We start from the raw sequence: 14,173 nt of genomic DNA, 5'->3' as shown, positions 1-14,173 counted from the left end.
GGGATGAGTAATCCCAGCTCCTCTGGGCTCCGGTGGGCAGATGGAAACTAGAGGTGGAGAGAGAGCAGAGGAAAGGATGGGAGTGGCTGGGAGGGCTGAGCAGGGGGAGCACTGACCCCTGCTCCGGACGGGGAGGACCCGGGCCCCCAAGTCAGATAGTACTGCAATCCAAACAAGGTTTATGTGTTCAGCTGCAGAATGTGGGCGGGCGGCGGCAGGAGACAGGGAAGTATTCCAACGAAGTGATCCACAACTAAAAAAGGGATGGCCTGTGCAGATCTCCCCCAGTTTCAAGGCCCAGGTCAAGTGCCACCTCATCCAGATGGCCCTCCACAGACCACCCCAACCAGAGCGCTCCCCTCTTCCTCTGAATCGGAGACTTTCACTTGTCTCAAGGGCGAGATGGCTTTGCTAGTCCCCATCGCTGTTTGCTCTCGCTGCCCCCACCCCCAGATCCATTGTGAGCTCCTGAAGGGCAGAGACCTTGTTTTTACCACCTTTGTATCTTTTGAGCATGTAACACCCCCCACCGTCCATTCTTGAGGTGACGTGTGATACCCCCTGTGTACAGAGCCACAAGCCTCCAAGCAAACCCTCGTGGACCAAGCATCGGAAAATGGCCCCAGACAAAAATCACACAATTTAACCTTTGCTCTTGGGCTCTCTACTGTGTACGAAGCCCTTCCATAGTCTTGTAAAGTACATGGTAGGTGATATTAAGCTCATTTTACAGATAAGAAAACTGGGGGCACAGAATGAGTGATTAATCGATGACTAGTGAGTAAACAGAAACAACTCTGGAACCAGGGTTCTGACCTTAGTCTGATTTTCCCTGAAGGGGCTGGAGGTTTCTACCTCCTTTGAAGCCTATGACAAATAATCCTGGGGAACACCGCATCGCCAGAGCCCACCCTCACACAAGATGTCCAGTGCCAATCAGCCAAACCAAGGCTCCAGAGAAATCTCTCTGGCTTCATTCAATACAGACTTTTCCAAACTTGACCTCCCCTGGAACTCTTCTGCGCTGGGGACATATTCTTCTGACCCACTGTGACTTTCCTAAAGTGGAAGTCGCACTCCCAAGTGAAGTTGCGTATGATGGATGAAGGAAGGCTTAAGCTGGGTGGATAAAGTGCTGATGATGAAATTTCAGGGCTCAGCCAACTAGTAAGGATATTTCTTCTTCTTCTTCCTCTCCTCCCCCTCCTCCTCCTCCTTCTTTTCTTTCTCCTCCTCTTCCTCCTCCTCCTTCTCATTATTATTCTACTTATCATGGTCAAACTTCTCAAACACGCACAAATAGAGGAACATAATAAATCTCTAGGTGTCCATCACCAGCTTCAACAGTATGTAACGATCTGCTATTTTTGCTTCATCTTTTTGATCTGGAATATACTAGAGAAAAGCCCAGATATCGTGTCACCTGTAAATACCTGTCACAGTATTACACGCCTTAAAAAATTCATAACAATTCCTGGATATCTAACGCCCATCCTGGATCTAATGTTCCTGGCTTCTCTCAGATTGGTCCATCTACGGCAAGTAGGCCTGAAATCAGAACTCAAACTGGACCCACAGAGTGCATTTGCTTGGTGTGTCTCTTAAGACTCTACCAGTCGGGGCACCTGGGTGGCTCAGTCAGTTGAGCATCTGACTCTTGATTTCAGCTCAGGTCATGATCTTGGGGTTATGGGATCGAGCCCTTTGTTGGGCTCTGTGCTCAGCAGGGAGTCTGCTTTTCTCTCTCTCTCCCTCTCCCTCTGCCCTGTTTACGGGCTCACTCTCTCTCTCTAATAAATAAATAAATCCTTAAAAAAAGATTACACTGATCTGTAATAATTTCCCCTACACCTCCCCTTACCTCCCCCTCAACATCCTATTAGCAAAATGAGGGCATTTGTCCTGAGGTTTCAGTGTGGCTGTGCGGATGGCCTCCCTGCATTGGTGTTTTGCCTATTCCTCTAGTTCCTGTGTAAAATGGTAGTTAGATTTACCGGCTTGAGCAGATCTGGTTCAGCTTTATAGCAAGCAAATATCATGGGTGATACTGTGTCCTTCCTATTACATCTGGCTGTCCAGCGCTTAGCAAAGCTAATACGGACCCACGGGTTTGGATACCTTTTTGAGCAACTAGATCCTCCCAGTGCCTCCAAAGTTACATACCACATCCTAAAATGTGCTTCTAGATGCATCTCTAACCCTTTGGGACTTGCCCATTTTTCTAAGATTTCACGGGAGACTCTTTCCGATTATGAGGTTCCAAAATTCTATCACCATATCCTTTCTTAGCCTGTCTCTGTGTGACTTTTAACCTTCCCCTTCTTCTTTTTAAAGAAGAAACCTATTTAAATGGCCAGCCAAGCTGGGGACCCTGTGCTCCCTACATCCAGGCCCTACCAGCAACTCTGTAGGCTCAGCCGGAATCCCAGGGTCTCAACAGCCTGTGGGTTCCTCCAGCCGTCTCCGAGAAGATGAGTCAGAATCTCAAGGAGAACAAGAACACATAGTTGAATATGATAAATATGCATCCAAAATTTTTAAAAACCAAATTACACAAATCAAGCTTATTCTGAGAGGTTCGTTTTGCCAGGGGTCTCTAGTGCTCCAATCAGCATAATTAAATACCAAGATCTCTCTAGAATTGATTGTGGTTTTCACGTTTTTTTCTCCTCCAAGGACCATTTCAGTGGGATGATTTTAAGCTAATAAGAACCCCCAAATTAGAAACTAATTAAGGAGATGGAAAATACAAACGTATTTGTTTTTAGTCAGGCACTATTTTTATCAGAGGAATCATGAAAAATTAAAATTGTTAAATACCCATACGAAGGTTGTCAGTCAAGGGCAATGTGGCTTTCCGCCTCTCCCGGCTACAGAAGTGTAAGGGATAGATCAGAAACCACTCCCTGTGTACTCCCAGGAAGCAACAGAGAGGCTAATGTTAAAGAACGGAATGATACACTGTTAGAGACGTGGAGAGGGAAAGCGTGCTGCCATAAGACTCTCAAATCTTTGGTGATTAAGGTTCATAGTTACTCTTTGGAAATGCAAGTGCACCTGGCATCATGGCAACACACGTTCTCACGCCCGTTGAACAGATGAGAACATTAAGGCCCAGAGAAGGTGAACAACCTGCCCAGGGTCACACAGCCAACTTAGAAAGAGCCATGCCTACATCTCTCTCTAAATGTGCTTGATGTCGTGAAACAGCCTTCCCACTGTCCTCCAAATGTGCCACGGATTACCTCTTAAAATAGATGCTAAGTCACAATGACACAGGTTTGGAGGGATCCTTTCTGATTCGTGACAGCTTTGAGAACTCGGGGCCCCGGGAGAGGCAGCAGGAAGCAGGAGCCAGCTGCTCCAGGGGGTAGGACTTCCTGCCTAGAGAGGCAGCAACAAGGGGAACGACGGGCCACTACAGTGAGCCTCAGAGGACCGCTGACCCCACCACACACAACCACGTGTTGACCCAATCTTGAAAACGGTGCCTGGGTCCCCAGGCCTGGAGTCTCCATTCATTTTGCAGACTTTGCCCTGGTTCTCCAGCACAGCTGATACCCCCTTACTCTCTGTGTCACTGACCTTCACCGCCTGCTCCTTCCACAGCAGGCCAGGAGGACATGGGATCTGCCTGCAGGCACTCTCTTTAAACCTCTATCCCATGGCAGAATTCTCACCAAACCTTATTTTGTTACTGCTGTTGGGGGCCTGTGGCTAGAGCAGATGTCATTCACAAAATAATAAAAACCATACCCCCTCCCCAGAAAGAGCAGCCATGCTCTGTGCCAGTGAGTTCCCTTATCCTCAGAGGGAGGTACCTGTATGTCTATGGCTCGGGAAAGATAGTGGGTAATAAGGTAGAGATGGGCCTCAGTTTCAAAGGCGGCAGCTGGGAGACTAGAAGCAGAAGGGTTGAAGGACATCCAGTTTTTAGAGCAGGACCCCTGGGGTGGGTCCCAAAGAGCAACTTGGCAGTGTCCAAACCCTAGAGATGAAGGCCTAGGTACCTCAAGATTCCCTATGGCAGAGCTGACACGGGAGCACAGGTTGCCTGCAGGGCCTGCCTCCTCCAGATGGCCCCATGGAGGAGGGTCCCCAGGCAGGCCCTGCTGCCATATGCTGGGATCCAGGCCTCACCTCTCTCTCCATTTTTCCTGACCTGCAAAGCCCCATCATTCCTGTGCAATGGACAGAACCACAGAAATGCCTGCTAGGAAACTTCTGCCAAACTTAGGGGAACTCAAATTGGTTTTTATTTGGCTTAAGATAATAACAAGAATTCTTTCTTGACAACGAATGTCATGAGATAATCACTCATTGTTGTACTGAAGTCCTCATCATTACCCAACAAGATAGAAATGATTAGTGCTACTTCCCACAAAGTCTCTGAAGCTCAGAGAGCTTTAGGAACTGCCTGAGGTCAGCCTCGAACCAGCAGATGCTAGAGTTCTAAGACCAGCTGGGGACACCCACCCCCGGGACTGGTTGCAGAAAACATAAGTCACTATCTAGAACGAGTGATTTAAGTCATCTCAGATCACTGAAGCCAATTTCCCCAGGGATGCATGACGGATGTGTCATAAGAAGAGGACACGATAGTGAGTCCTATTGTTAAGCTCGGGACACCTGGCCTCTGGGTGCCCACTGGCAAGATATTCTAGACTGTAGACCTGAGCTGTCCAGGACAGTAGCCACAAGCTGCTTGAAATGAGCCCTTGAAATGTGGCCAGTCCAAACAGAGGGGTGCTGCCTGTGTCAAATGCACTCAGGACTTGGAAGACTTTGCATGAAAAGGAGAACGGGAAATACCTCATTAACAATTGGCATATTGATCATAGGTGGAAATACTCGGGCCTTTCAAGTTATATGAAATGCATTATTACAATTAATTTTATATTTACATATTACATATTTACATACTACAATTAATTTGACTTTCCTATGCTTACCTTTTTGTGTGTGGCTACTGGAAAATTTTAAATCCCATGGGTGGCTTACATCTGTGGCTAGTGCTCAGACTCTCCTAGGCAGCCCTGCTGTAGGACCCAAGGCCCGCCTTCGTTTCTTCGTTTCTATACCCAGCTCACCCTACCCTGCTCCCAAGAACAGCACTGGAAGCTGAGGAGGCAAGACCTTCCGGGCATTCCGACAACGTCCTCTCTTCTCAACACTTCTAGAAATTCCTGGAGCCACCCCTCCCGCCGTCTGTCCTACTCAGTGCCCATAAAGAACTGTGGGCCCAGCAATCGCCAAGGTACTTGAACCTAGTCACCATTTCTGAGTGTTTGGCTCCACCTTGGACTACACTTTCCATCGCCAGACAAATTCTGATAACCAGGTTTTCAGAGTCCAGGTCTTGGATCCCATTCACAATTGTAAGCCTTGGGACCCAGGATGCATTTCTCCCAGTCTCCTTCGCTCCCACCACTGCCAGACCATGAGCTCCTCCAAGGGCGGCATAATGCAAGTAAGTTCGATGTATTGATCACTTCTTATGGTGCCAGCTGCTGTGCTAAGTGTTTTTGCATGTTTTATTTTATTTAATTCTCCCAACCAGCCTGTGAGTGAGAAAGCATTGCCCCCGTCTTGAAGACAGGAGCCCGAGGCTCCCATGGTCTTGGCTCTGTCCCCACTGCCATGCTTATTCCTGTGTGCCATCCTCCCTCCCTTAGCAGCAAAGATCCTCATACATATTTGCATTTCTGGCACCTCGCACAGTGCCCAGCACACAACAGCTACTCAGTAATATTGATAAACTAGGTTAAGAACCTTTCTCATAGACCTGATCCTTTGTTCTTTCTTGACTTGATCAGGAAGCTTACTGCTCCGACCTCCCTGAAACCACACACAAGATGAAAGTCCTCACACTGCACCCTGCAGGACTGGACCTTTGCTGCCCCTATCACCTGCCACCATGGGGCCCTTTAGGTTCAGCCCTGCCTAGGTCCCCAGTCCAGTCTGAGACATATGGACCACAGCCCCCACTGAGAGGTGGGACATGTGAGTCGTACAGGGCCAGTATGCTGGCTTCTGAGGTCCCCAGAGACACAGCCCCAGGTACCTGTGGAACTGGCTGCCTCCCTAGCAAAGCCCCTCCAAGCACAGTCAGACCCCCGACTAGCCTTGCTGGGCTCCCCAGAGCTCAACCCCCCTTCTATTTCCTCATATACATAGGAGCTAAGTCCTGGGCCTGCCTGGTGCGTGTGGCTGACCTATTTCCTAGAGCTGGGCTCAGCTTTCTAAATTCCTTCTTCATCTTATTCTTTCTGCCTGATTTAGAATAAGGCCACCCAGAAGTCCTAATTCTCTGCCCCTCCCCACCCCTTGGCTTGACCCAATGGATCCTGACACTGGCCGGCACTGGAATGGAATTTGCCACACCCCCTTGGGCCTCCTGCCCCAGGCCATTGGTCCTTCTCCCCCTGCCCTGGTCAATTTCCCAAGGCCCTAAGCTATTTTTGCCTCTGCCCTAGCCTGCCGTTTTCCCCAAAGTAGAAGTTGCCAGAATGGTACCCTATATGACACACAGAGATACAAAGACCAGATGACCTATGGGAACAGGCCCTCCATCAGATCAGAACTCACCTTCAGGGTCTCCAGTCCCACTGGCTCCCTTCTTTTTCTAGCCTCAGACCTCCACCTTCAGGCTCTGGGGACCTGCATGATGCTTCCTGCTTGGCTGACTTCCCAGGGTCAACTTCTAGATCCAGGGTATCCACCAGCCCCTTCCTCTGCTCCCCAAATCCCTACTCATGACCTTCCCCAGCCACCCTTGATGATCTGCTACTTGACCTAGTGCCCTTGGAGAGAGTGAGAGAGAACCATAAAGTCCCCTTTTCCTTTAGTCCACAAGAAACACCAACCTACCACCTGACCCTCTCTTCGGAGAAATCTCAGTCAATCAAGAAGGCTTCCCAACCAGTGAGGTCTCCAGACCTACCCCCCAAGGATCCGCCAAGCACTCCTGCGCCCCTCACTGCCTGTTTCCCCACTGGCATCAACTCCCAGCTTCCCAAGGGAGCCAATGGGGAATAATGACTTCTTGATTTGTTACTTTGAGCTCTTCAAACAAGAGGTGCTACGTCTATAAAGGCATCACGTCTTCCCATACAGCATAGGAAGTGAACCAGCCAATGCTAAATCTGCCGGTGCTGGGCTCCAGCAAGTGCACGGGGCAGAAACTAATAACTAGAAAGCGTCCATCTATCATCTTATCAGGACTTACGGCACTTTGTTTGCATAGTTATCTTTCCAAGGGTTGACATTTGATGTCTACTGCAGGCTGATGTATTCTCCTACCTGCCACATCATTCAGAGAGGATAGATGAACCTCAGGTTCATTACCTGTCATTACACCGTGTACATGTCGCTGGGGGCCGAAGCATCGATTCTTCTTGAGTCTCCCCGGTGGGGAAGCCCTCCCGATGCGGCGGCCCCAGGTCCAGCGGTCTGCAGACGACGCTCACTCCTCAGGCCCTGGCTGCGATCTGCGCCATCCCCTCCCGCTCTTCCTGGCTGGCCCGCTCCTCGGAGGTGACAGCACGTTCTGAGCTCCCAGCTGCTTCAGAAAGGACCTGCAAGAAGACGAGAGGCCTCTGTCGCCCACCACGAACAGAAACACCTGTCCCAGTTTTAACCGTTCTAGAATTTTCCAGCCATCATCTTATTGCTCTTTATGATTAGGTCCTGCAATTGCTGGTGACCATACACAGTCCACCACAGCCAGGGTCTTCACTGCCAAGGTCCCACCCACCAGCCCCGCCCCCGGGCCGCGATGCACACGCGCCCATGCACACACACCCTCAGTCCTGTTTTCTTACCTCTGTATATTTGTTTTCTCTGCCTGTAAGACCTACCCTTCATCCTACCCACGCCTCAGAGCTCAGCTCCTAACACCGACAGAACCTTATTATCCCAGGAAAGAGGAGGGAACGGGGCACTCTCCGTCCACAGATGAGACCACAGAGAACAGACCCATGCCCATCAGGGACACTCCTCAACTCCTGCAGCCCAGGCCCCTGGGGTGAGGCTTCCAGCACACTGTGGTGTGGGGGCTCCAGGCAGGCCCCCCACCTGTGGCTTATTATGAACCTCCTTTTGCAGTCCTTGGGCTCAGAGCAAGAGACAAGAGAAGATGCGCAAGCCTCACTGAGTAAGGGACGCAGACTGGCTCCACTGAGTGATAGCATCTCCCAGCCAAGACTACAGCTCACACTCTAAGGGGTGGCCAGCCTGGAGGTCTGCTCACCTCCGAGGACTGGGTCCCCAGTAGGCACAGCCATGTACCTCTAGCCAGTCATGGCCTCCACTTCTGAAGGTACAAGGGGAGGGTTCCTGCTACCCAGATGGCCATAACCCTGAGCTCCACCCCGGCCCTGGCCTCCTCGGAGCCTCAGTGAGCCCACTGCTGGGAAGTGGCTGTGGCAGCTGGAGAGTGCCCACAAGGGCACCCAGCACTACCAGTGAGGGGCAGCACCATGGACAGGGATGAGGGTGGCAAAGGAAGGCAGAGATGGGAGGTCCCATGAATTCCATAAGCATGACGATGACAGTGTCTTACAACACATATAATGATAAACACCCTTCAAGCTGCTTTGACATCCATTGGATCTCTTTGGTTTCAGAATAGCAAGGTAAGGGGGTATTTTAAAGACGAGGAGACAGAGCACAGAGACACTGAGAATCTTGCTAATGGTCACACAGTAAGTGGGTGAAAGAGCTAAGACAGGAACTCCTGACTCCCAATTACCATTCTTTCCAGCAAGCTCCCAGGTCCTAGGCTAACTCCCTGGCACCTCAGCGGGGTGGTGGGTCAAGAGGAGTAGGAGGGGGAAGGGGAACAGAGACATGCTTGGCCTGCTACGGGAGGATGGGGACAAGAGAACAATCATGCCTTCGGCTTCTTCCCTGAGAGGAGGGCCTGGGAGGAGGAAGCACAGAGAGAACAGAATAGGAAGACAGGGATATGCAGGCTCCCAGCTAACAGGAGCAGCTCAGGCAAAGAGGAAATTGGCTGTGATAAACAGCTACAGCTTTGGGGTGCGGGGCTGTGCCGACCTTGAGCCTCCTGGGGGACCTGACTCTATGGCTCCAACCTCCAAGGCATTTCTGGGCAAGACATCACTGGCGGTGGTGTTTGTGCATCACTTGGAACAAACAAGGCAATTCCTGTTACAAAAAGCATATATGCATTTCCTTGTTCTTCCATATAGGTGATATGCTCCTAAATAATAAAAATTTTTAAAAATCCACACTGTCCCACCTGTATGAGGAAAGATCTGCTCCTGGACAGTAGGATGCCCTGCTTGATTCCAGAGCTGCTCTGCTTCTATTGACAAGGGAGGAATCACAACTTGGAAATCTCTACCTGGCAGTAGAAGGCGGGGCCAACCCAGCTCCTTCCAGAGCGAAGTGGCACCAGCCACAGGCCTGGAAACCCAGGAGAGGGGGCAATTCCATGGAGCTGGGCAGAACAAAATGACCCAAACACCAATGGCAGCCACAGCACCTGGTGCAGCCCCATGCACCCCACTCCATCCAGTCCACCGTGGACTAGACCTCCCAACATGGGGCTATGGGAAGAGCATCAAATCATTCCCTTGGCCTTAAGTCTCTGAGTCCCAGGCAGCCCAGGGGGTCCTTAGTCAACCCTGGAGCTCTTAAGTGAGCCCTGCTACATGCTGGGGATGCCCTGGCGGGGGGAGGAGGAGAATAAGTCGACCCCTTTAGAAGCCAGTCACCGGCCTCTCCCGCCAGCTGCATGGTCACCTAGCAGCTGTAGCTCCAGAGGCAAACAGCTCAAGCTCATAAATTCTTGTTGGGGGTTGGAGGGGGTGGGTGAGGAGAGCCGCACTCGCGGGCCCTCCTGCAAGGTGGGGCTGAACCACATTCACAGCAGATGGTGCTGTCGCCCTCACTCCGGGATTCTCATTCCTAATTATCTGTGCTGTCAGCAAAACAATTAACCCTCGAAGAAAAATTGCACCGTCCACTCCCAACCATATGAAAAGGCAATTTTTCCCAAGGACGAGGGACACTTAGGGCAGTGGCAGACGGAAAGTAGGGCAGCCTTGCCTTCGGTTCTGGATCTCACTCACCCTGGGCAATTTCACCATCCTCTGACCTCCGCGGTCTGGGAGGCATCCCGGCGGCCCCAGCAGCCCCTCCAGCCTCCGAACCTGAGCTGCCTTTCCCATAAGAAGGCGGGGAGCCTGAGCCCTAGGGCCCCCCTGCACCCCACAGTGCTACCATTCTACAAGCCCCGGTCTTTTCCTCCAAATGTTAAGTCCCTTTGGCGCTGAGACTGCTTTTCTGTCTGCTCCTTCATTCATTTGCTTACTTGCTTATTCATCTGTTTGTTCATTCATCCAGTCATTGCGTATTTACCGTGTTGCTCCCAGGAGATACAAAGAAAATATCTATTCCGCCTTCTTGACCATGGCTTGGAGGCTTCTTCCCTGAGATGTGGGGAGGTGGGGGGGTGGATGGGGCAGCGAGGGCTGGGGGCCGCCAGCCAGGAGCTGGAGCACTTGGCAGGGGCTTGGTTTCAGGCTGTAGGAGGGAAATCCTGTTGCTGCATTTGGATTCTCTCTGAAGATTCGGTAGCAGGAAGGCAGACTCCTCTCCCCAGAGCTGAATTTAAGCGAGCCACTCCGGTCCTCAGAGCAGGCAGGCCTGCAGAGGGTGGAGAGGTGTGATGGGAGGCGAGCCCTAAGCACCCCCACCCATGCTGTGGGGGCTGGCAGTCACCAAGGTCTGCACCTCCCAGGTGCTCGGGAAGTATCAGAGGCGAGTGGAATGAATCAGAGCGCCCCTCCTTAGAGAACTGTTTTAAAAGCAAAGGGAAAAATAAATTCAGATTGGGGGGGGGAAGCAAAGGGAGTTTTTACAGGGCTGAGGCATGATGGTTGTCCCCAGGAGGCTATGCTTTAAGGCCGAGATCACTTGATCTAGATTGTCCCTCCCCACACGATGCCATGGAAGAGAAAGCAGGGTGAGCAAGAGATGCTCGGACCTCTCTGGTCAGTGCTGAGCGAGGCTTCGGGGATGAGGTCAGGGCCACATGTCATAGGTACCACGTGGAGAGGCTGATGGGCTGGCCGCTTTCAGATGAAGATGGAGTGAGATGCTGCTGCAGGTGACACCACACCCAGCCTCCCTCCAGTCCCACTCCCACTGCCCCCCCAGGAGTGCCCCTGAACAGGGGCAAAAAGGAAAGTCCAGGTTGGGGCACTGCTGGCCCCCCATGGGGGCTGCAGGCTCCCCGCTCAGACAGGGGTGGCACTCTGGGCACTGGGAGACGGAGTGCGGAGAACAGAGAGGAACGGACTGGGGGTGGAGTGGGGTACGGAGCTGGGGCCCCTCTTCCACCACCATTTTGACATCTTTCTTCCCTCTCCCCATTGCCCATCGGCTACCAGCACTTGCCCTCACCCAGGGCCCAGGAGCGCAGGCCCTGATGCCAGCTCCTCAGCATAAAAGGAGCATGTTTATATTCAAAGCGGACTGTTGCCCACTCAGAATCTGCCCACTCGAAGGCAGCGCATGTGACTGCACCCCCTGCCCAGAGTCCAAGCGGGACTGACGCCAACCTCTGGCTGGAGACATTTCTAAATATGAGCCTGGCACAAAGAGTCAGGTTCCCAGGCCTCCTCTGCCCTGGGAGACCCAGCCAGAATTTTCGAGGCTGCTGGGAGGGAGAGGGCTGGTGGGGACAGGCAGGATCAGGAGGCAGCCAGCTGAGACAGCCACCAGCCCTGGAAATATCGCCTGCACCCCTCCCTGGCCTTCCAGCCTCGTGAAGGGGAGAGAAAGGATTGCCCTGCATCCAGGAAGTCTAATCAATTGCCCGCAACCCTTGGAAGTGGGGACAGGAAAGCCACTGCCTGCTCAAATGTGCACGGATTAAACATACACAAATGGAATCGTTTTCTTCCCCTCTCCTCAACCCCCTGAAGCCTGGGATGCTCGTTAAAAATAGCCTCGCTGTAGTGTGGATCCTACAAAACCCAGCGGCTGGCAGGAAAATGAAGGAGCCATTTGAGGCAGCGCTAAGTGGTCACCCCTGGGGAGTGGGCTGTGAAGGGCCAGGAGAGGGTGCCTTCAGGTGTTTCTAGACACACTGCTTGAATTTTTAACAATAAGCAGACATTTTTTTTTTTTAAATGAAAGCTTATCCATTGCATCCTCCAACCTAAGCTGAAAGCTAAACGTCCACGGACCTAGCCTGGTGCTGCCGCCTGGCAGCGCACGTGCCCTTGGCCCCCTGGACAACTGGTACAAAGAAAGCCCAGAGTCATGAAAGGAGCCCTGAATCCAGAATCAGGGTCTCGGATCTGTAACTAACTGGCTGTGTGACCTTAGACAGGTCATTGAGCTATCTGGGTGTTCACTTCCTCAACTATAAAATGAGTTGGATTCCATGGATTCCAAGCCAGGTATACCTCCCAGTCCTGGAGTCTCAATTTTTGGTATTGAGGGAAAACATCTAAGACTTGCCCTGTGTTTCTCCCCAGCACGAATAGTCCAGGGACTGCGTCCCTGGGCAGAAGTGGGGTTTTAAAACCAGCAAGCAGGTAGAAAGGTGAGAAGCTGTTCTGAGAGCAAAGACCAACTGCGTACCTTGCTGACGAAATGCCAAGTAGAAAGAGCATCACTTCAGGACCCACAATGTCCTGGGTTCAAATCCTGCATTCAGCGGTCAGTAACTATCTGAACTCAGGTCATTGCTTACATGCAAATCAACCTCCTCATCTGTAACACGAGGTCAGAATACCCACGTGCAAAGTGGGCGTGAATATAACTGCAACACAGTGAAATGGTACCCAGCTCGCTGTAGCTGCTTAACATCCTTTCATTCTTTTCTCTTTCCTGTCATTCACTCTGCCCTGAATTGCAGGGCAGTTAAGGGCTGGGCCGTGGATCAGGCTTGTGTACCCATTCTACTGCCTATTAGCTTGTGAGCCTGGCCAATTTACAGCCTCTGCCCCTGTAAAGTAGGAGCGAGCTACGAGCGGTTGCCTAGTGGCCCCAGCCCACTGCTCTGCCTGTGCTAGCCAACTGGGCCCTCGGCTTTCCATCTTGCGTCTTCCATGGGTTTGCCATTTTGGACTTCCCTCCCAGGCAACCCCCTACCCTCCAGCCTCTCCAGGGATCCTGGACCACAGTGGCCCACCACCTGGAGTGATCCGGCTAATCTGGTCCTTCCCTATTCACCCTTTCCTCCTCTCCACTTGGTCTCCACTCAGCAGGCTGTGCACCTGGCCGGGAGCATGGATTTTATCCTGGAGGCCCAGGGAGTGTGCTTGCTTCCCAAGCTTTAATGTGCTTATGAATCACCTGGGGATCTTGTCAAAATACAGATGCGGGTTCTGATTCAGGAGGTGCCACGTGGGGTCTCAGACTCTGCATTTCTAACAAGCTCCCTTGGGATGTCCATGCCACGTGTCTGGGACCACCCTTTGATTAGCAAGGCTGTAGAATGGAAGAAATCCTAGCGTGTGTGTGTGTTTAGGGGACAGGGACAAGGCAGACCAACTATCCATATCGAAGAAAGATGACAGAGATGGCACCATGGAGACCAAGGGTGGATTCAACAGATGCCAAAGAGGAACAGTAGGAGACTGTTTTACCAAATTATGCGACCTGATCCAAATAATAAAGATCACACTGATGGGCATAACGTAGGAACACGGAAACATGCTCACAACATATCAGCTGAGAAAGCGAACTGCCAATCACACACACACTGTGTCTTCAACTCCGCCAAAGGCGCATCTAAGGAGCTTGGTGGGAAGGCTACAGTGCAGGACACCCCCCTCCATCCGGCCCCTGGTGGGATTACACGAACGCCACCGTGTGCATTTTCTTTCTTTTTTTTTTTTTTTAAGATTTTATTTATTTATTTAACAGAGATCACAAGTAGGCAGAGAGGCAGGCAGAGAGAGAGAGAGAGGAGGAAGCAGGCTCCCTGCTGAGCAGAGAGCCTGATGTGGGGCTCAATTCCAGGACCCTGGGATCATGACCTGAGCCGAAGGCAGAGGCTTAACCCACTGAGCCGCCCAGGTGCCCCACCGCGTGCATTTTCATTTCTCTGTCATCTTCTAGATGTTCTCGATGAAGTCTCACCAGTTTCGTAATTCCAAACTTATCTTCTACATGTTCTTATTTG

At 51.6% G+C, this 14,173-nt stretch overlaps 1 protein-coding gene across 1 annotated transcript in view; it reads right to left on the bottom strand.

Annotated features, from left to right (window-relative positions):
- The window catches only part of ZBTB7C (zinc finger and BTB domain containing 7C), a 341,438-nt gene that overhangs the window by 266,337 nt on the left and 60,928 nt on the right, over positions 1-14,173 (bottom strand). Inside the window, exon 2 of the mRNA XM_047698044.1 lies at positions 7,348-7,577. The gene's annotated coding sequence lies outside the window, so the exon portion shown is untranslated. The remainder of the gene's footprint in view (positions 1-7,347; positions 7,578-14,173) is intronic.

The sequence above is a fragment of the Lutra lutra genome, chromosome 12, assembly GCF_902655055.1.
Source record: "Lutra lutra chromosome 12, mLutLut1.2, whole genome shotgun sequence".
Lineage (NCBI taxonomy): Eukaryota > Metazoa > Chordata > Mammalia > Carnivora > Mustelidae > Lutra > Lutra lutra.
The sequence above is the reverse complement of the archived record's forward strand: the minus strand, read 5'-3'. Positions and strand labels throughout refer to the sequence as shown.